This window comes from Quercus lobata, chromosome 8, assembly GCF_001633185.2.
Source record: "Quercus lobata isolate SW786 chromosome 8, ValleyOak3.0 Primary Assembly, whole genome shotgun sequence".
In the NCBI taxonomy this organism is placed as follows: domain Eukaryota; kingdom Viridiplantae; phylum Streptophyta; class Magnoliopsida; order Fagales; family Fagaceae; genus Quercus; species Quercus lobata.
In genome coordinates, this window is record NC_044911.1 from 31,720,009 (window position 1) to 31,743,176 (window position 23,168).

The 23,168-nt window shown below is 33.6% G+C and overlaps 2 long non-coding RNA genes across 3 annotated transcripts; one reads left to right on the forward strand and one right to left on the reverse strand.

The window, feature by feature from the left end:
* Window positions 1–14,833: 14,833 nt before the first annotated feature.
* Window positions 14,834–18,965, reverse strand: LOC115957309. Of its 2 annotated transcripts, XR_004084337.1 has the most exons (4): window positions 18,772–18,857; window positions 16,354–16,440; window positions 15,245–15,374; window positions 14,834–15,159 (listed from the first exon to the last, which is right to left on the reverse strand). It is a non-coding gene; the product is annotated as an uncharacterized LOC115957309 (long non-coding RNA). The 2 variants fall into 2 exon arrangements; XR_004084338.1 differs by lacking the exon at window positions 16,354–16,440 and having other exon boundaries at window positions 18,772–18,965.
* On the forward strand, window positions 18,826–19,107 carry LOC115957310. Its single transcript, XR_004084339.1, has 2 exons — window positions 18,826–18,893; window positions 18,963–19,107. It is a non-coding gene; the product is annotated as an uncharacterized LOC115957310 (long non-coding RNA).
* Window positions 19,108–23,168: the final 4,061 nt, after the last annotated feature.

The window sequence follows — 23,168 nt, forward strand, 5'->3', positions numbered from 1 at the left end:
TTTTACTTGGGTCTACATCATCGAGAATGGGTAACAACAGTTGATTCGCCACATCATTCAAGGTCACGGTGATGTCGCCGCAAGAAAGGAAGAAGGTATGGGTGGCGCTACACCATCGGCAGACCAAATGAAGGAGGTTAAACAAATCCCTATAGTTGAACAAGCAATGTGATGAAACGATAGCCTTCAACATGCTGGCTTGCTGCAGCGCCGCCATGAAACTCATATTGGACAACTCTTCGTCTACCCACTCCTTCCAACCTGAAGAAGTACCCGACCAAAATTCAAAGAGAATAGGCACGGGGAGTGAAGTTCCTTGGTGTATATCAAGATTGGGGATTGAGGAAGCTAAAGGGGCCCAAGACACCTCCATGTCATGGCGGAAAATGGTGAGCCACACGCGGCCTGGCAGCAGATGGAAGTAGTCATTGGGTACCACTGGGAAATGGGTATGAATGTTGTACCACAGATCAATAAGGGGAGGGCACTCGCTGTTGGGGTCGCAATTCCCTTCCTCCCCCTCGAAGTGTTTCGATTTGGAAAGGGGAGCCTCTTTCCCCGCGGCCTTGGTAGGAGGATCATCGGCAGCAATCTCTTTTCCCTTATGGAGGGAAGAACCCTCGCCTTTCACCGGTGTCATGATGGGTTATTTGATCGGAATAGATTGGTGAGGATATTTTGAGAAAGAAGACACGGTGAAGGAAAAGGGAGTGAAAAGACGTTCTAGGCGAATGATGGGAAGAGAATGAGTTTAAGTACAAATGACAATAAAGATGACGTGAAAGGATGCAATGGGTCAGCCGTTAAAAGAAGCATTATATTAATGAAGCAGAAGCTGTGTTTCAAAATAATTGCCAAACTGGTAAATTCGAAGAGAAAACACTGTTGGCAAGAAAGAAAATAAGATGGGGCCCACTGTTTGAAAAAGCCCACGAAAAAAAGAGAGACAGAGAAACGGAAGAGACTTTTTATTCGCATATGAATTGCAGGATCAATTCATATGCTTAGGGGGCTGAATGTTGGTGCCCATTTTGGTAAAAAGGCCCAATGACAAAAGAAGCCCAACAATATAAAAAGGGGCGAAAGAAGAAAAATTAGCAAAGTAAGAAAAACCATTAAACCCAAATGGCAAGAATAATGCTTCACAGGCCTACAAAATAGTCAAAGGGCCCCAAAGAAAGTAGATGGGCCCAACGGAGCCCTAAAGAATAAAATAATAAGCCCATGAGAATTATTATAAGTAGAAAGCAAGCAAAGATGGGCTAGATGAGCCTAAAGAAAGGGATTAGTAAATGAGATTGGTTCAAAGGCCAATAAATCCAAAAGTAAAGGATATGATAATTGGGTCGGGGAAGCCCAAAAGATTTAGTAAAAGCCTATGGGAATGTGAGAAGTAGGAAAGAATGAAATGGGCCAAGGAATCCCCATGGAATGAAACGGGCCGAGGATGCCTAAAGGAATAAAATGGGCCGAGTAAGCTCAAAACGACATGAGAATTAACCCAGCAGGAATACTAGGCGACGTAAACTAAGGGGAAGAATAATACATGAAATTGGCATGGCAAGCCCAGAGGAAGCCTAGCAAACACAAGCTAAACGATATCGTGGCAGAAACAATGCAATGGTGTGGCGGGAGCTCCAATTAGCCTATAAACCGAAAGTAAAAGGAGACAGGGGCTGAATTAAAGAACAAAAGGTCCATACCCAAGCAATACCCAGCCTAAAGAAGAAATGAGATGTAGAGAATGAAGGCCCAATGACTCATCCATGCCACAAAGAGTTAAACAAGCAGCAAAATGCATAGCAGGACTAGAAAAATCTACAGGCAATGGCAAATGCGTGAACACCAGGCAAGCAATGGACTCATATGGGAGTAGAGCATATACAAGGCTTAGGCAGGGGCGGTGGGCCATGGGTTAGAGGTAATAGAGGGTATGGTCTAGCGGTAGGGAGAAGTGGGAAGCCTATTTTGGGGTTCCCACTCAAGCTCTTTAGGGGGAAATGTCTTGCTGGGATGACATATCACCCAAAAGAGGCAAAGATGATTTGAAATCACTAGATGCATGCTATAGGAGTTAGCAAGAGAGAAACCCAGCCCTTATCCGGATGGGAGTGCCACGGGAAGTAAGAAAATAAAACAAAACTACTTTTTTCTGGGAATGAAGCATGGTACAACCAGCACAAGGTAGTGGTGGTGGCTAGGCAGCTAGTAAACCAGTGGGCAGTCCAGGAAGGGCACCCACAACAGGCCAAAAGTAGTTAAAGGGTAAAATAGTAAATTTTATCCTAGAAAATAGTATAAAAAGGCCTTAGCCATGCACAGTAAAAAACAACGGGAGAGAGATAGTAGTGATAGGTCAAAAATGTATTGACCCCTTATGATGAATTAACAAATTAATTAGCCAAGTTAATTAATTAATTCAATTAGCATGCAATACGCGTGGTAGCCCCAAAACATCACCAATTAACTAAATACAATGGAAATTAAATTGACATGGTGATTTGTTTATGAATGGGGAAAACCTACATGGCAAAAACTCCACCGGGAGATTTTAAGGTCATCACTCCTGAGAATTCACTATTATCACAACAAGCAGTTACAAGTAAAGGAATCCCAGTACCTTATACCAACCTACAATTGAACCTTTACCCCAATACCCAATTGGAATTGTTCTGTAGTGACAATCTCTCATTTTCAATGCACAGCTCCCAGTATGTGACTAACCAATTCGATGCGCGGATCTCAATACACAGCTTACTCACCAACTTGAGAAAGATGTTGGCTGCAAAGTTCTTCAATTCATCACATGATGAAGATCACGAAGCTCCTTGGTTACAAAACCCTACGGTGTACAAATACAACAGCTTCTTCAAGAGAAAGATGAACTAAGGCAAATTCTGTCTCTGGTCATAATTTGCATGAACACAACTACTTGCGCAACCTTTGACGGCTTTTAAAACAATCCTTATATATGTTTAGGATTGTGAGAAAAGAAAGCCCAAACATGTATTCATGGATTGGATTGAATAAAGTTTTGAAAAACTGAACTTCATAAACCTCGATAGATAGCTTATCCGTCGAGTTAGTTGTCGAGTATCGGGCTTCAGCATCTTTTTAAACCTCGATAGATACTAGCTGTCGAGCTTTAAAATCCATCTCTTCTTCACTTGTTTCTTGGATAGACTTGCATGGTTTTAACACTTAATCTTGAAATTTTGTTCCTTGAAGTATTAAACATATCCTAGATCTTCCCAATTGCAAGTAAACTACGTTTTGTCAAAGGATTAGCCAATTCTATATTGACATATGTTCCTAACATTAAATCACATATGTCCTAACAAGTAGAAAACACAGAAAAACAGAGAAGTAGAAAACACAGAAAAAAACACAGAAAAAAACACAGAAGATAAAACAAAAAAAGAAAACCGAGAGGAAGCAAATAGGAGTGTGAGGAATGGAAAGCATGCACCAATAGGCTACTCACTTCTCTCCCTCTCAAAAGCCTACTCTCTAGCAAGTTAAGAATCTGAGATTAAGCCACTTAGTTCCATTTTCCAAAGTAGGTAATTTCTATGGCAGGATCCCTCTGTGAGATTACCCTCATTGGAGATTGGTTCCTTTCTTGAACTTAAATCTGCTAAGGAGCCAAGTTTAGTAGGCTAACCCCCTTTCTTCTTTTATTATGATTGTTCAAGCGCTAACTCTATTTTTCTTGTTACTGATTCATTTTTGCCATACTCACATTATCGTATTCTCCTTTTGCAAAAATTGTTTAAACTTTATCTTTGGTCAGCAAGTACTTTAGTTAGAATATTTTGGCTATCTTGTTGTGTTATGTTTTTCCTACCATAACATTTTTTGAGACAATATTTCCTGCTGTGGGCATGTGACAAAGATCCCTACCAGGGCTCCTAGCTTGCGCACAACCTAGTTTAAGGTGAGTTTCAATTGAGCTAGCTCTGACTCTCCTACCCCAGAATCATTGGGCCACAGTACGACAGGAGTAGTCCAGTCTAGGATGCAAAAGAAGTCCACCACAAACACTAAGATCATAACAGTAAAGAAGAGAGGTAGGGATTCAATTCCATAATGATAATGTTAGTCTCTTCCTGTTTTATTTTAATCTCTTTAATTTCCTAATTGTTGTATGCTTTTTGAATGTTTTGATTAGTTAATTTTATACTTTATTGTATTCTTTAATTTATATATGTTCACGTGGCTTGTTAAACACTACACGTGAATAGTTCTATAAATCATTACATAATGAGTTGAAGAAGATTCAGGTTTGGAGGAAAACTTTGTTCTTTTTCTATAAATCAAAATTAGTTATAATGACAGTTTTTTTATTTTTTATTTTTATGGTTTTTTTGTTGTGGTTTTTGATTTCCGAAATAGCTTGGATTAAACTATTCCCATTTTTTTTTGGACAGTAAACTATTCCCATTACAGTTCTACTGCATACTCTTTATTGATAAATCAGCAAAATGAAAATCCAAGTTTTTATGAAATAAATTTAAATTAGCATCCATTATCCATGTGAAAAAAAAAAAAAAATCCAATAAAGTTCACAAAAATTTAGGAATGTTGTGAGGATGCAGTAATTTTTGTTGTGTTCGGACTCAACAAAATCTTCAACCCATTGATGCCCTTCTTGACAACAGTACAAAAGCAATGCTAAAGCAGTTGAGTTGCATATGATGGATAAAGGAATCCCATATTTTCCTTTCCTAAAGAGGCCTTTCACAAATGGCCAAAAGCATAACACCACAAACACGCTACACATGACCTCCCCAAGGCCTGATCCATACACACCTTGAGCTGGTGGTTGCAACCCTAGCAAGCTCATAACCAATGCACTCAATTGCACCATCAAAAGAGTTGAGCCTAGTATGAAAATTGGGGACTCATCGAAGGTGAAACTGCCAGCGTCAACATTGTCACTATCACTTGATGCGAATTGGTCTTTCTTTGTGACTTCAAAGACAGTCTCAGATAATCCCAAGAGCTTGAGTATCACACTTAAAACTCCAAATAACTGTGGAAATGCTGAAGTTATTTTGTTCATTCTCAAATGGTTCCACCATGCACGAATTGATAGACCCGATTGAAGAAAAACAAATATATTATAGAAGTTGCGAATGAAAAATAGAGCAACAAACAAATATGAAGCTGGTTCTTGTACCTGCACGTATAATTTTATTTTATATATTTTTTAAAATGAATAAAATGGCTTACAGAAAAAAAAAAAAAAAAAAAATTGGACTTTTGGCCCACAACATGATGTAAATATATGATAGAACAAAATTCTAACTCCAAACTTTTTTGAAGCTATATTTTCCAATCCATTATGTGATAATTTATAATAACATTCATGTATATTATTTAAAAAAGTCATATATATGATTCATTTATGTTAGAGATATATATTAGCCCATTAGTATAGTCCTAAGTTCAATTTTAACTTGTGTACAAGCTAAGTTTTCTACTTGTACTACAAATGTATTAACCATAGTTAATGTATGGTTAGTCTAGGATTTGTATACTCATCTTATAAATCATTATAATACATGATTTGTTAAAAGGTCATGTAACTAAAACTACATATAGATTGTCCATTTAATAATCAAATCATGGAGTTGGAGTAAGATATATCCAAACATGTTTCGAGCCAAATATTTTCCAATATAATAATGCTTATATACCTTGGGCAAGAAGTGTGAGTTGGTGAGGAGGCAATAGGCGGGTAGTGCAGAATAGCACATATCAGGAATGCATGATAGTCCCCATGTGAGGATAAATATATAAGACAAGCATTGCCTGAGTTGGAGCTTGGCAGTGAGGGTGGCAAAGATGGGACAGTATTTGCTAAATAGGATCTCAAGGAGGCCTGTGGCCCATCTCTTCCTTTGAATCATTGAAAATGGCGCACCTAGGGAAGAGCATCCTAGGAAGCCCGGTGGGTTTGGCATACAGAATACAGACTTCCAGCCCCTTGCATGGATCTTCATTCCTGTGAGGACATCTTCTGTTGCTGATCCATATCTCCAACCAACCTAGCTTGGGAAAGATTTCCCTAAATCAACTCTTGTTTTGTATGGTGCACAAACCCCATTAATTTTGCAAAAAACCAAAGGAAGAAAAAAAAAATCTCTAGGGAGACATTCAATCCTATATGTATCCAATTTTATAATATGTTGATATGTGTAATTATGAGTAATGAACATTATTTGCACGCTTCTATTTATATGGACCTATTACTTTTGATAAATCACTCACAGTTGAACAAGTAAACAAATTGTGAAAATTGAGTGTGTTGTAATATTGTTGAAAAAAAAAAAAACCAATATACAAATTTAAAACTAGCAAACATTTACCATTCAAAAAAAAAAAATTGAACATCACTTCAAAACAATATTTATATGGATGAGGAAAAAATTGGCTTTTGCCCTTTCAAAAAAACAATCCAGCATTTTGCCCTCTTTTCCAAATTAATTAGGCAAATGCTCCTCTTTTGAAACTCGATTTTCTCAAAATCGAGTTAAGCCTTATAGTGACGTTTGATGGTTTTTAGACCCCTTAAAAAACACAATTGGATTAACCTAGGTAATTAGCCAAGTTGTTACTTAGTCCAAATTCCAAATCTAGGTTATCACAATCAAACAATCATATCATGCAAGGCATCGGAAAGATAAATAACACAATGATATGATCACCTAGGAAACCAAACCGGTAAAAACCTGGGGAGGATTTAACTTAACTATCCTCAAGATAAAAAGCAAACCCACTAGAAAGAATCGAAGTTCATACAATAAGACTTACAAGCCCCCCCGCTCGACTTCTTATTACTACCCACCAGTAGAACTTACTGACACGACTATGTGCAAGTTCCGAATCCACTAACTCCTTCTTTCTTTGGCCTTTGCAAAACACAAACACCCACGTTTGTGACTTTGAGATCCCACTCAAAGGTTTAGCAACACAAACTCTCCTGTTTGTGACTCCAAGACAACCCTTGAAGGTTTAGATTATCAACACCATTGATGACAAGAGAAGGCAGCAACTTCTACAATACCGGATCTTGAGATTCTTCAAGGAATAATACCGGTAGAAGACATAAGAGAGCTTTTGGTTACAAAACCCTAGATCTACAAAAAAGGCACAAGATGCACTCTAATCTTTCTAAAAAACTCTCAAAACGCCACCTAGGGTTAGCTTATAATGTCCTTTAAATACTGGAAAAAATGGCTTGCGATTTGGGCTTCAAACGGATAAGTTATGGCCTTTTTACGTTTGCTGATATGCGATTTTGGATCAATCGAGCCTGTCTTTCGATCAATCGAACCAACCAGCTTGTAACTCATTTGTTTTTATCCCGAACTTGAGTTTTTTTTCTTGGGCTTCAATGTAGACCATTCTAAACTAATGAGACTTAGTTTTTGTCATGTTTTTTCATGGTTTGCCAACATTACAAACTCAAAACCTAACAACGTTTTTAAGGATCCTATAGTGACGTTTTAAGGACCTATAGTGGTGTTTTGTAATCCGATTTCCATGAAGTCGAGTTATAGGTAAAAAAAAGAAAAAAAATTGCATGTAACTCGACTTCATGGAGATCGGATTACAAAATGCCACTATAGGTCCTTAAAACGTTACTATAGGCTCCTTAAAACGCTACTATAGGGCTCCAGAAATTGTTTTTTTTTATAACTCGATTTTGAGAAAATTGAGTTTCAAAAGAGAGGCATTTCCCTAATTAGTTTGGGAAAGGGGGCAAAATGCTAGATTTTTTTTTTGAAAGGGGCATTTGCCCATTTTCTCCATGGATAGAGTGTTAAGGACAATAGCTCATGTTTGTAAATAAAACTCGTTTACCCCAATTTAATTATTCTGTTTTATGCTCTATCAATTACAGTTGGTCATATATTCCTTTATTTTTTCAAATAATTGAAATATTATAATTGGTGAAACTTAAGGTGAAATACTCTGCGTGTGATAGAGGATTTTCATTGGATATTATTTATATGTAGCTCATTCTGCTGAACGACCTAAATCTCTCAATTGATTTTCTCTCTTTTCTCTCTACTTTTCACTAAATTTACTAAGATCAGAAACTCTAGATCATATAAAAATTTTATAGCTCTCTCTCTCATGGTAGGAAAAATAAGACAATATAGTTTCTCTGTCCTTATTACCCCAGGCTGCATCACGTTCATAGCCACAATTTGCAACTTGGTATGCCGCCTCAATGGGACTCGGAATATCGTGAGGATGATTTGTCTTTCCATCCAACCCAGATAGAATTTGAGAGGCTGATTTTACGAACTCTATGGAATTTTCAAATTGTTCTTCTAATGCCTTTTCTGACAATGTTCCTAGAAAAATTCAAATATATTGTGTGTATATATCATTTCATAATATTCTTAGCTCAATATATAAAATCCTTCATTCATTTATCAATAGGGAAAATAATGAAGACACATTTACATATCGAATATAAAGTTTACCTTTAATTTAAACAACAATTGCAACAAGAAATAGTTTGAAGTCTACAAAGTATGTTACAATTTGGTTACGATCTCCAATATAACCTGCAAAAGGTAAAAGCCTAAATTAGGGGTGTGTAAAAACTGAGAAACCGAAAAAACCAGATGAAACTGATCGAACTATGTCCAAAATTTCGGTTTGGTTTCGGTTTGTAGAAATGAAAACTGAAATTTTCTGTTTCAGTTTTGGGTTTAGAAAATAAAAGTCCGAACCGAACCAAAACTGACCGATATGTATTAAATATAACTATATACAAAATATTTCAAGGTGAGTACCACTAGTTTAGTAGTAAGACACGCGTGTGACTATACTTGACCCAGGTTCGAACCTTGCTAAAAACATTTTAATTTTTTCTCTCCTTATAACACAAAACTATGTCGTTTTATACATCAACTTAAAACATTTAAAAAAAAAAAAAAAAAAAAAAAAAAAAAAAAAAAAACCCTACTCTCTACATTTCACTTTTGCCGCCTCAGTGCCTCACGCCCTCACCCTCACCCTCACCCTCACCATCATTCTTTTCTTTTCTTCTCTTTGAAGTCCAAATCCTAAGCTTCAAAAAAAGCTAATCCAACCCAACACATGGCTTTGCCGGAAGTCGTTAAATTCGCTCGCAATTTCGCTGTCATGGTTAAAGTCCAAGGCCCTATAAGTCTCAATATCCAAAAAACATAAAGAAGAATTGCTTTGTTCTTATAGCTAGTAACTGATAATGATTTTTTTGCTTTTGTTTTTGTTTTTAATTTTTAGGACCCAAAGGGCATGAAGATGAGAAAACACGCTTTTCACCAATACTAGTAAGTCAAAAAATTTTCATCACAACCCCACAACTATTTCCTAAGTTTTAGTTTTTAATCATTTATTGAAGTTTTTTTTTTTTTTTTTTTTTTTTTTTTTTTTTTTTTTTTTTTTTTTTTGTGTGTGTGTGTGTGTATTTGGGTCTTTGTAGTTCTAGCAAAACGACCCTATCAGCTTCTGGAATTTTTGCTATGAGTTTGTCTTCTATTTTTATCCCAAAACACCCATCTTCTTCTTCTTCTTTTCTTGCTTTTGTTTCTCACATCCTAAACACTGAAACCCAACCGAGCTAAACTGAAATCGATTGCAATTGGTTGGTCCGGTATTCATCCCTTACAAATTGGTCTCGGTGTTGAATATGTTAAAACCGAAATTCTCAGTTCGGTGCAAAAATTGCCTCCAACACCGACCGAACCGAACCGATTACACCCCTAGCCTAAATGACTCTTGGAAGAATTTCTATATACACAAACTTCTCTGTTTACATATAGTAGCTTATATCTTGCATATCTCTCTCTCAAAAGAAGAACAAAAAAAACAAAAAGCTTATATCTTGCATATGCAGCACACGCCACACACATGTAACATTTTTACTTCTTTTTTTCTTTCTATTTTTCTATTTTTTAGAAACAACCATACACACAAGGAAGAGGGAAATGAATTTTAACACAAAAACATACTCAACTCCACTTAAAAGCCATGATAACTTTTAAGAGAGGATGTGTCAAGTTATATATCACACAACACATTCTTTTAAGCAATGTGGGATAATTACCCATTCTTTTTTTTTGAGAAACAAACACACACACATACACACAAGGGAGAGAAAAAGTGGTTCTAACACAAAGACATAACATTTTTACTTAATAAGTAATAAAATGTATACATTTATAGAATTACATATATAGAAGCATACCACCCACATAACATTTTTACCTAATAAGTAATAAATTGTATACATTTATAGTATTTTACAGAAGGGCATCCACATGCACACAAACATTTTACTTACACTTTATTTCTTTAGGTAAAAATGTTTTCTATAAAATAAGTCATTTTTCAAAAAGTATTTTCCATAAAACTATCTCATTTTCCTATGATTGGTAATAATCTTAAGGGAGTTGAAAAATAATCTTCTAACTTTCCCTATTTATCTTGCTATGAGATAAAGTTGTTTTCCAAAAATATTTAATTGAAAACAATTTCTAAAAATAAGACATACTTTTTTCGTTAACTAATGATAGTTTTTCTTTAACTCATTTTTTCTGATACTACTAAACATTGGAAAACATAGAAAACTATCTTTAGACAAGGTTTTCCATTGAAATAAATGGAGCGTTATAGTAATAAGTAATAGACGGTACGCATTTATTTACATAACTTTTTTACTTATCAATAACTACTCACCATATTAGTAGTTTGTAAAAAAGGTTTACAATTCTAGCATTTTCATTATAATATCATTACACAAAGCATAATAAATTTGAATTGAGTCTTTTTATATTTTTTAAGTTTAGTTGCAAGTTTATGATGAAGCATAATTGGCACAAAATTTATAATATATATAAAACTGAAGATGTTTTACTTTTGGTTAAACTCACGATATTTTGCTACAGAGGCCTCACAATTTTACACATCAATATTATAAATTATATTTTTGGCTAAAATGCAAATTATACCAACTAAAATTCATTCTAGTCTTCTAACTTTACTTTCATTCATTTGAGTTCTCTAAATTTTAAATTTATTCAATTTAGGCTTTTCGTCCAATTCCATTAAAAAATTGATGTTAAGTAAGGAATTAACTAATGAAAAAAAAATTTGAAAAAAAATTATGACAAAATATTTCTATAAAATATTTTTATTAATTTTATATATTTTTTTCATGTGAGAAAAATATTTTTTTAAAGGAAAATTTTTAACGAAATTGGACGGAAGGCTTGAATTGGATAAACTTGAAATTTAGAGAACTCAATTGAATGAAAGTAAAGTTAAAGAACTAAAATGAATATTAGTTAAACTTAGAGGGTGCAATTTACGTTTTAAGCCATGTTTTTTTTTTGTTGAATTTAAATTTTATTCTATATTTAAACACTCAATTAGAATCTTTAAATATCATTTTATTTCTTTAAATGCTAGAGTAAATATTTCCATAATCAAACACAACCGTTAAAAAACCTATTAATAGTTACCATAATTATAAATTTAATAGTTACATAAGAAAATACAGTAATAATAAATACCTATTAATGGCTACCATAATTATCAAAAATCACATTTAATATTTCATATACAAATACAGTCATAATAAATACTTATTAATGTCTACTATAATGATCAAAATTAACACATATAGGTATAAAATAAAATATTCGAAAAAAAGGGTATAAAATAAAAGAAAAAGAAAATTATTTTTTGAGATAAAATCATATTTTAAACTTTCGTACACAGTTTGCTGGCTAAGTACTTTTAATAATATAAACATATTTTGTCCTAAAAAATACATATATTAATGTAAATAAAATCAAATCTTAAGGCTTACTTGTGAGAAATTCAAGTGAGATAAAATCCAACCCTTATTAAAGTATAATTGGAAGGACGCTTTGCATATATATATATATATATATATTGAGTAAAAGGACAACTTTCATATAATTGTAATTAATAGTGTATTTAAAATATGAAGACACTCCGTGGAATGCTTGGAGATGTTGGCAGCAAGGCGAGCTGTGATTTTCGTTAAGGAGATTGGGTTGCAAGAATCCCACTTTGAAGGTGACTTGGAGCTGGTCATTAAGGAATTGCAGAAGGATGGTTCACAGTACTCATCTATTGGGCATTTGGCTAGGGACACGTTATCTCATGTTAGCTCCTTGAGGAGTTTTTCTTTCGCTCATGTGGTAAGGCAATGTCATGCAGTTGCGCATGCTTTGGCCCAAAGAGCAAGGCTATCTTTTTCTTTTTGTGCTTGGATGGAGTTTGTTCCGTCTGATATTGATGCTTTTGTATGTACTGATTTTTCAAGTCCTTAATTAATAAAATAAGTAGACTATCTTTTCTCTTAAAAAAAAAAAAAAATGAAGACACTCAGTATTATACAATAAGACAATTAAAACGAAATTTAGCATAAAATTGGAATACAATTAGAATAAAGAGACAACCTTCTTTAAAAAAAAAAAAAAAAAATTAGAGTTTAATTTGGATTCTTAACTGAAATTCCTCTCAATTTTTTCCTTTTCATATTATATAAAGATTAATTTTAAAAATAAAAACTCAGCCCTGCCATGACATAAATGTGAAATTTTGGATTATGGTGTTTATACTATAGAACATAGCTCTAGTTTAAATCCCATGATTAATCTTATCAAAAAAAATAAATAAATAAATAAAAAATCCCATGATTAATTGGGCAAGGATAATGGGTTTTAGATGAGGATATACATTGGTCCGATTTTGCATGATGATTAATTGACTTTGTAAATTTCAAAACTTTAATATCTTTTTTGGGATAATTACAGTAAACTCACCTGTGATATGGCCCGTTTTCACTTTGCCTACCCGTGGTTCAATCATTTATACTTTGCTCACCTGAAATTCAATCCGTTACCCATCCGTTACCCACCTTTGTTAAAATCAGGGGTAAAAGTGTATTTTATCTTCACTTTTATGTCTCTCTCCTCTAAAAACAAAAAATAACAGAAAAAACTCAAACAAACAAGATCAAAGAGGGGGCTTTTTGTAGCTTGGGTTCAAGAACACACTTACTCTTGGTATGAACAATCTTGAGCCAATCAATCCAAATAAAATTTTCATATTCGCACAAATCCTAAAAAACATTTACAAAAATCCTACACTTGAAAGTGATCTACTCTAATTTCACAAAAATTCTTTTAGACACTTTCAGTTATTCACAAAAATCATACATAGCTTCACCTTAGTTCTCTCTCAAATCTCAAACCAAAACCAAAGCAAACCCCTCTTCAAAATCCAGACCCACCACACCTAGCAACACAAACACAGACCCACTACACCCACAACAAAGAAAGTAAGATAGCAGAGAGAGAGAGAGAGAGGCAGATGAAGTCATAGTCGGAGCCAAACTCAACGTGAAGGAACCCATGGCCAAAGCTAGAACTTGCACTGCTGCAATATTCGTTTGTCATTGCTCCGTTCACTGCCACCATTGCTCTTTTCACTGCTGCTACATTGGTCTGATTCATTCGTCTTCCTCAACTAGCCGCTCACGCTCACCCAAACTCTCTATTCGGTCGACCATCTTTCTTCCTTCTTGTCGACCCATCTCTCTCCTAGTCACCCTCTCACCAAGCCATCTTGCCCAAAACGCAATCTTCGAACTTGACGGAGAGGAACGAAATTGAAATTGAAATTTTCATTGCAACCATCGACTATGACGGCGTCGTTTTTGGTTGATGGTGGATTGTGGGTGATGCCGTGAGTGGGTTGGGTTTGAAGAGAGGGAGAAGTCAGAGAGATAAAGATGAAGAAGGAGAAAAAATAATAAATAAATGAAGGAGATGGGTTTGGAAGCTATTGGATTTTTTTATTTATATTTGATTTGTATTCCTCCAATTTATTCCCGTAGAAGTTCTTCAGCAATCAAAAACCCTAATTTTTTTATTTTTGTTATGTTTGTTTTTTCTTAAAAATTTATTTTTCTAACGGCAAAAGGAAAGGTGGGTAACAAAGTCCTAACGGAAGTTACAACAGGTAGGCAAAGTGTAAATGATTGAACCACAGGTAGGTAAAGTGAAAACGGGCTATACCACAGATAGGTTTATTGTAAGTATCCCATCTTTTATTTTTATTTTTTTAAGCTATAGCATTTTTTGACCTCTTCCATAATCTCAAACATCCTATCCAATATTAAAAATATAAAGAAAGAGTTAAAAGAGAATGTCATTTCTTTATTTAAAAATAATGTCCTAACATTTTGAATAACTTTTGAATACTCTCTTAAAACTCTATGGGGGTGCATTCTCAACCAAAAAAAAAAAAAAAAAAAAACATTATGGGGGTGAGTATTAAATGCATGCTTCCAAATCAACATTCGTAAATGTAATAGAACTTTGGCCTTAAATCAATAAGTGAATGATAGAGCTTGTTAGCAAAAAAAGAAAAAGGAAAAAAAAAAAAAGAGTCATTGATAGAGCAGAATAGATACTTATTGACTTAATGCAAGGCCACGATTTTTTTTAGAAGAATTGCAAGGCAACGCTTTAAAACATAACTAGTCGCTAACCCGTGCGATGCACGGGAAAGCTGTTGATAATGACATGTCAATCAATTGACACAACTTCCCTAACATTTAAAAAAAGAAAAAGAAAAAAAAAAAAGAGCCGATATCAAGGTATAAACTATATACCAGAGCAATAAAATCTATCACATACGATGAGATATCATGGTAACCAAATGCTTGAGATCATAATTTAGAAAATATAAGAATACTCCAATACAATTAATTACACATAAATTAAATTCCAAATATAATCACTCCAATTTCATCTCCCTCCCTCTCTCCCTCTCTCAACCCCATCATTCCATACTCATTCAAATATAATTCATACATTACATTAATCATTCTTGATGTCCAAGATGTATCTAAATTCTAACATTGCCAGTAAATAAAAATGCTACATCTCAATGGGATTGAAAAGGCAACACAATGCCAATTTACACAATTATTGAAATCATCACTTTCCACTATAGAGAGAGGGAGAGAGAGAGAGAGGTGGTTGTTGCGTTGCATCTCTTAAGAAGATTTTGCCTGAACATTTTTCCTTCTGATAAGTAATCAACCTGGAACAAAAAAGATGTACCACTTTTCAAAGTATGCACATTTGGGAGATTAAAGATAAAGAAAAATGAGAAAATGAGAATCTACCAATTAGGAACAGCTACCACATCAAATTCAGACCCAAATCCCACTGATGTAAAGTTGTTTTGTTTCATCAAGCTAATTTCTTCATTATCAACTGCTTTCGTTATATATTTTTTGTAACATAGACTTTTACCTATAATGAAAACATACAAACTTTTAAAATACCAAGACAAAGGAAACGGTACAATGGAATAAAAAAGTGAAGTTACAGACTTTAGATAAAATAAGACAGACATTAGTTATCTTATGATTGGAGGATCATTGTGATTAAAAAAGAACATAGACAATTAGAGTGCAGTAAATGATCTATTTAATTGTTTCACACAGAATTTTTTTTTTTTTTTTGACAAACTTAAGTCATAAATAAAAGGGATGAAGGAGTAAAGAAGAAGAAGAAGAATAATAGAAGGAAAGAAAGGCCAAATGAAATACTGAGTCTACATTCTGAATATTAAGGAATCAAAGAGAGTTAGAAATGAGTCTCCTTCCATGGTCAATTCCAAGTTTGCAACTTAAGGTTTTTTTTTTTTTTTTTTAATTTAAATGTGGAAGAGACAAAATTAAAGACCTTTTTTTTGGGGTAATCATTCAAATAATTCAAGAAAATTTAGTAAAATTTATATAAAAAAAGGCCCACTGTTCTTCCCAAAATGGTTTATTTCCACTATCATGAAATTATTTTTTCTAGAAACCTAGATAGAATCCTTCCTATGACACATTAAATCCAATTGAACTAAATATACTTAAAGAGAGCATGAAATTAAAACTCAAAAGAAGAATCAAAATTCAATGTTCTTCTTAAACCCCTGCCATTCACAAAAAGGTGAAATTAAATTGCTAAGACTAAGTCTATGTTCAATATCAACCCCACCATAAAATGCCCTATCAAATCAGCAAAAATCTAATGTAATGAGACTTTACAATTGTAGAATAACTATTCATTTCCAATAATACATTGAAAAACACCAAGTCACCTTTAAATCACACGAAAATTCATAATCACACCATGAAATAAATGATAATCAAAATCTAAAGCATTATTTCCTATCTTGAAACTAAGCTTGAGCATTATGGGTAAAAGTCAGTGGTCGCTTTATTGAATGATTTATTACCTCTTTTCCTTTTACTGCCTTCTCATTTTTTTTTATGGTGTAGGATGATCTATTCTTCCTATTTGAGTCTCATCTTTTCCTCTAAACCTGTATGCAAATCAATTTATTTAGTAAAAAATGTTCATTGACACATCATTAACATATTGATAGATCTGGAACTCTTTATTAGCATCAAGCAAGCAACCACAACCCATATTAACATTTTTCACTAAGCCCATAATTTTGTTAAGAACCTGTAGTTCTTGACCAATTGGAGTGATGAAGTGTGTGAATTGTGAATTGTGAATTGTAATGGTTGATTCAAGTTTGCTTGGCCTCCTAAGAATTGGGGGGAAAGATTAGAGAACAAAAGAAAGTAAACTTAGATTACTATTCTCCTGCTATTCTTTCTTACAATCATTGCAGCCTTTTAAACTAAGCTGCAACTGAAACTGATTAACTAACTCCTAATCTATCACATGCTTTATAATACATTGAGCACATGCCTAATTAGTCAGGTCATCTATAACAGAATGTGACCTGCCAATAACTACCAAAACATCCTAGGACTTTATATCAATTCCTATTACGGTGCTAACAGCTACCAAGTATCACAATACAGCTAACACTAAGTACACCAGAAGCATAATGCATATAAGCATGTACAATAACAACAACAACGCACAAACAACACCAGCACTTAGGATATCAGCACAAAATAGCAATGTACACAAGTAGTAAGACCAGCAGATTGTAATACCTTTGACATGATACCCACTGAGAAAGTGTCAAACAGGGGCCAAAAAAACCCCTTTCACAAACCTTTTCTTTTAAAGGGATAGATAATAGGTCATACATAATCAATGGATTTCTAGCAAACTATGATGAACTAAACTACTAAGGTCAAAAAGTAAATTCCCACAAGCAATGAATCAAAGGACAGTAACACAAGTATTAAGTGGTTAAACAAAGAGTAGAATCACTCACCAAGAAGATTAGGATTCATGCTATAGCCGTAGATTTTCTAGGCCCTATTCCTTATGCAATACAAAAAAAATTCTAAACCTACTGAAATTATCTTCTAAAATTATATACCATATGGATAAAACCAAGTCCAAGTTCAATATCAATCTCACAACCAATGGTCAAACAATCAATAAAAATTTCCAAGTTATGACGACACATTCACATACACAGTTTATAATGAATTAGAGAATGAAATTGCAGTTAATATGATCTCACTGACTACAGTAAATCTTGTGCAGTCCAGGAATTATAAAAGTACACAAACACATATTGAGCTGTTTGCAAAGACAATTGAATATAAAAGAAGCTGGCCAAGAATGCTTAACACCCAAATATCAAAAGAATGAATATTAGACAATCTTAAGCTAAACTATGTTTTTTCAATTAGATGAATGCGATAGTAATAATTACAAAGAAAGAGAGGTACAGAAATATATTCTCCAAGAGCAAAAAGAAAATGAAAATCATAACAACCTTAGGAAAAATTAAAGCGCAGCTCTCTTCTTAATGAAAATATAATGGTATGAGCCTAAGAGGGGACAATCATGAATAATTTTACATGATAAGCTTCAACTTGAAAATGCAGAAAATAACACTATTACTAATTAGCCAAAATCTATTTGGCCTTCATATCAACTTCGTGTAATGTTCTATATATAATTAGAGGGTAACATACTTTACAAAAGTATTTTATATAGACAATTCAGAACTCTTTAGCAAGCTTTAACCAAAACCTCCATCATTATGAAAACAACAGGCATGTTACAGATATTTAAATGAATTTTAAGTTTGGTGATACAAAGAAATTCAATACAAATTTTGCAAATTTTAAAACCAATTTCCATTTATGGCTTGAATGAAACTTACAAAATACGCATTGTATTTGAGCAAAGTAAATTAGACAAACGAACTCTTGAGAACCTTATAAGGGAAAGCACAAACACAAGCATCAAATTCTTTAATTTATTTTTGTCATCAACAATAGGTTCTTAGGTTCCAAAATTAAGACTTAGCTTTGTTTTTATATCACCAAAGCAAACATGGTGTAATTTGGAAAATTGACTAAAGTTGTCTAAATCGAAACATACAATGGAAAAACAAAATTTCTATTAAATTAGTGATATTTTTTTTAATTGTCTACTTTAAAAAATTAGTGTGAATTTCTATTTCTATGCCTATGATCTTAATTATTAGGAAATTAAAACAACTATTCGATGACACCAAATCCATACTATATATAATCCTTTTCTACTTGGGTTGTGAGGAAAATTCACTGTACCATTCAATTAAACATCTTCAAAAAACAATGGAAAAAGGGGCAAGCATTTAATAAAACAATTAGCCAACAGCAACATAAATCTATAATATAAAGAGCTAGAATTTCCCAATCCAATATAATTGAAGAAAGAAAACCTTGGATTTGAAGTGCGACCGCTGGTCAGCCTTACAGGTCGTCAAGAATTCTGGCTTCTTCATCATTGTACCAGGTTCCTCTCCTTGGTTTGTCAGATGGAGAGTAAGGCGAGCTCTGAGAGGTAAAGACGATGGGTTACCAGGTTCCTCTCCTTGGTTTGTTAGATGGAGAGTAAGGCGAGCTCTGAGAGGTAAAGACGATGGGTCAATCGTTTTCCAACGTATCTGATCGGCTCTTCCTTCTTTCTCATCCTAAGTTTTGGATTCTGATTTTGGGGGAAGGAGAAGGATTTGATTTTTGGAGAGAAAGAGGGTTTCTGAGGAGAGAGAAGAAGGTTTTGGAGACAAATATAGAACTGGAGAAGGGTGGCGCCGGAGAAGGTGGAGCCGTTGAGCTGCGATTTGCGTGTGGAGAAACGGCAGAGCTTGGGAAGGTAGAACGTGTTAAAGGCTTAGGGTTCCTCTGTGATTTTGCGTTTAAGTATTTTTTTTTTTTTTTGAGAAACTTGCGTCTAAGTATTTTTTTGCGTTTTAGAAAAGTGTTTTATTTTTTTGGTTTATGATTTTTTTTTTTTTTTTTAATGTTGAGCTGACATGGAAAATTGTGGAAGCTTCAAAAGCTTCGGTTTTATATATATATATAGATAATAGAACTTTTATAATGATTCTTCTTATGAAATGGAATTATCCATTCATTTAAAAAATATTTAAAACTGATAGATGAGCTTCATAGTTATTGATATTTCACTCCACCCAAAGGACAATTAAACAAGGATGTTGATACTGTACCGTATTGGTCGGTACGGCCGGAATTCTTCATACTGGTCGATGAACTGGTACCGAAACACCTTCAAAATGTACCGCTCAAGATACCGGCCTATACCAGACAATACCAGCCGTATCGGAGTATACTGGACGTTTCGGCCGGAAAAGAGAAATTCGGTCGGTACAAAAATTGAAAGGAAAAATAGAAGAAATGCATGATTTGAACAAACCCCAGTGCAGCAAGTTGCCACCACATTGACATTGCCGATTAAATCTTCTTCTTCCTTTTTTTTTTTTTTTCTTCTTCTCGTCTATTGTCCTTCTCCATTGCTCTGATTTCTTCTCTTTTTTTGCTGAACAATGAACATTGCTATGTGGTATCTCCTTCTTTGTTTTGTGCTATTTGAAATTTCTTAAACCCTTTTACACGTGACTAGCCTTGGAAATGTTGAAAACTTATATATTTTTTTAATAAAAGATGGGCCGAATGGTTCAGCCTTTTACCTACTTTTCAATTTTGAGCCCCACGTTATGTGATAATGTGATGCATTAATTGCATCACATCAATAGAACCTTATAGTTTTTTTTTTTTTTTTTTTTTTTTTTTTTTTTTTTTTTTTTTTTTTTTAAGTAGCAACTTTTTAGTTTTGTTTGTATGATGAATAATTAAGTTTTTTTTTTTTTTTTTTTTTTTTATATTGTGTTTTTTTTCTTTATATGCAATGAACAATTGAATTAATGTTTTATGGTAAACAGAGATTTTTGAGGTAATGTTTTATGGTAAATAGAGATTTTGTGTGTGTGTGTGTGTATATATATATATATATTAAATATATAAAATAACGGTAAACCCAAAATGGTACACCGGTATTGACCGATATCCGAAATATATCGTACAGCTGACTAAACCGGTACAGCCTCCGGTACGGTATTGACACCCTTGCAATTAAATGGTCCCTGTTCTGCAATTCAGATAAGTATAAGCATTAAGTTTTCACTGAAAAAGCTAAGCATTAATTGAAACTAAATAAAATGGTCTATACCTTGATTATAGTTGGATGGTTCCTACTCTCGATGTTCTTGAATGGCACATACTCCGAAGAATTATCATATGGTACGGAGTTTTGAGCAACATATTCAAGTTTTCCTTCTAGCTTGTGATACTCATCCTAACAAGAGAATAGAGGCAAACTTTAATTTAATTTTAAATTTTAAATTAAGTGAAATCTCGTACATCTAATTTAGACCACATAATTCTCAAAAAAGAAAAAAAGAAAAAAAAAGACCACATAAAAAATGATTTATTGTTTAAGATTTGAAATAGAGGGATTCTTTTTCAACAATAATTTTTTGGACTTAGTGAGCTGGACTTGTTGCAATAATGACATATGACTAAAACTAAATATGTGTTATAATCTTAATAGTTCTACAGTAATTTTCAAGTTCTGGGCCAATTTCTTCCCTACGTACCCTTCTCTTATCTCTACATTCAAAATTTAAGTTTCAGTCAATTTTTTATTTTTTTATTTTTTATTTATTTACTTATAAAAATGGTACTATTTCCAAGCATAATCTGGCTCAATTACCTTCATCTTTTTCCATTCCATTTGGAATCCTGGAGAATGGTCACCGGGCAATATGGACTCACAGGAACAGAAGTATCTGAAGGGAGCTCTAACTGAATATTGTATTTCTTACAAAATAGTACCCAAAGATTAGCAAATTTAGAGGCTTCAATGAGAGAGTAGAGTGTGAGAGGGGAACACCCATCATCAGATACATAGCAAGCAAGCTTGTTAGCTGGATAATCAACTGCCAACAAAGAGAGCACGGTGTTCACTGTGATGATAGTTGGTTCTAGCACCGGGTCTGCTGTTAGTCACAAACATGTCCACCGGAGGAAGAAGCTCTGGTACCCTATTCATAAAATTCTCTACTTGATGTTATGAACATTAAACATGTTGCATACGTTATTTATTTTGTTCTCATTTTGGTACATAAAAGCTACGTAAAATTGAAAATTATTGGGGAGTCATAAAAAAGGATAGGTAATGTGGTGAGTCACACAAAAAGAAAAAGAAAAAGAAGAAGAAGAAGAAGAAGAAGAAGAAGAAAAAAAGATGTGAAATTAGACATACCATTGCAAGAGGCGATCGGGTTATGTTTTATAGTCCACAGGAGTCCATTTGGTGATGACATTAAGAACCCAATGGAGAGTGAAATACAACTCGCATAAGAAGGCAAGGAGCCAAGTGAAACCATGGTCTTTGAAAGAGACGATAAACGAGGAGTGAAAGAAGGAGTAAGGTGATAATGGTTTCCAAGGATCTTTGTACTGTGTGTTTTTGCTCGATTCTTTCACATAAAGGAGGAGAGGATGAATTGGCCATTGGAAAGGAAATGGGAATAGAGGAGTGGTTTTTGACTTTTGTTGGTCAGTTTGGGTCATTGATGAGTGGACTGGTCGCATATATATGTGGCACACGATTTAACATGAAAGTAAGAAATATTAGGACAAAATGGCCTTATGCTATTTTTACCCAAATTATATAGCCTTATACTTCATTTCCCAAACTAATTAGGGAAATGCCTCTTTTTTATAATTCGATTTTCTCAAAATAGAGTAAAAAAAAAAAAAATATGGAGCCCTATAGTGACGTTTTTAAGAACCTATAGTGACGTTTTATAACTTGAGCTTCATGAAATTGAGTTACAAAACGTCACTCTAGGTCCATAAAAACGTCACTATATGGCTTAACTCAATTTTGAGAAAGTCGAGTTTCAAAAGAGGGGTATTTTCCTAATTAGTTTGAGAAGGGGGGCATAAGGCTATATAATTTGGGTGAAAAGGACATAAGACAATTTTGTCTAGAGACAACAAATGACATTAATATAATCACAACCTATCACATTAATAATTTATTATGATTAATGTATAATAAAAATAGTATTAATGATGAATTTAGATAAAAAGTGATATTAATGTAATCACAACTTATCATATTAACAACAACAACAATAATAATAAGTTTCAAAAAAAATATTGCTCACGTTACTCTGAAGGTAATATATATAGTTGGAGTTGTGAAAGTCAAATAGTTAAATTTGAATTTGTAATTTTATTGTTCTTTTAAGTAATTGGGAGATTATTAAGCAAACTAAGAGGGTAGAAAAAAATTTGGAGTATTGGTTTGTGGAGGAGAGATAGAGATAGGACAAACCACTAAACTCATAGGAGAAAATTTTGTGTGCACATTCTATGGAGCAGGCCTCTCAAAAACTTATGGTCCTATATTTTTTAAGTGATAAGGTGGAATTGAGGAAAAAAGAGTGAATTGTGCAAGTGGCCCTTGCAAATGTGAAAAGCGAGTATTAAAGAGTTGTTTGGTAGGGTGTTTTGAGCAACGGTTTTCAGTGTTTAAATAATATTACACGTATTTCCATATATTTTTTCATTCACATGTATTTTCAAAAAATACAAACAACGTTACTAGAATAACATTACCAAACGACCCCTAAATATTAAGAAGATGTTGACAACCCAGGTTTATTTCCTCTTCTTCTTCCTTTTAATATAGTTTCTTATTCATAAAAAAAGGTTTATTAGTGTTACATCATATATTTCTTTTTAA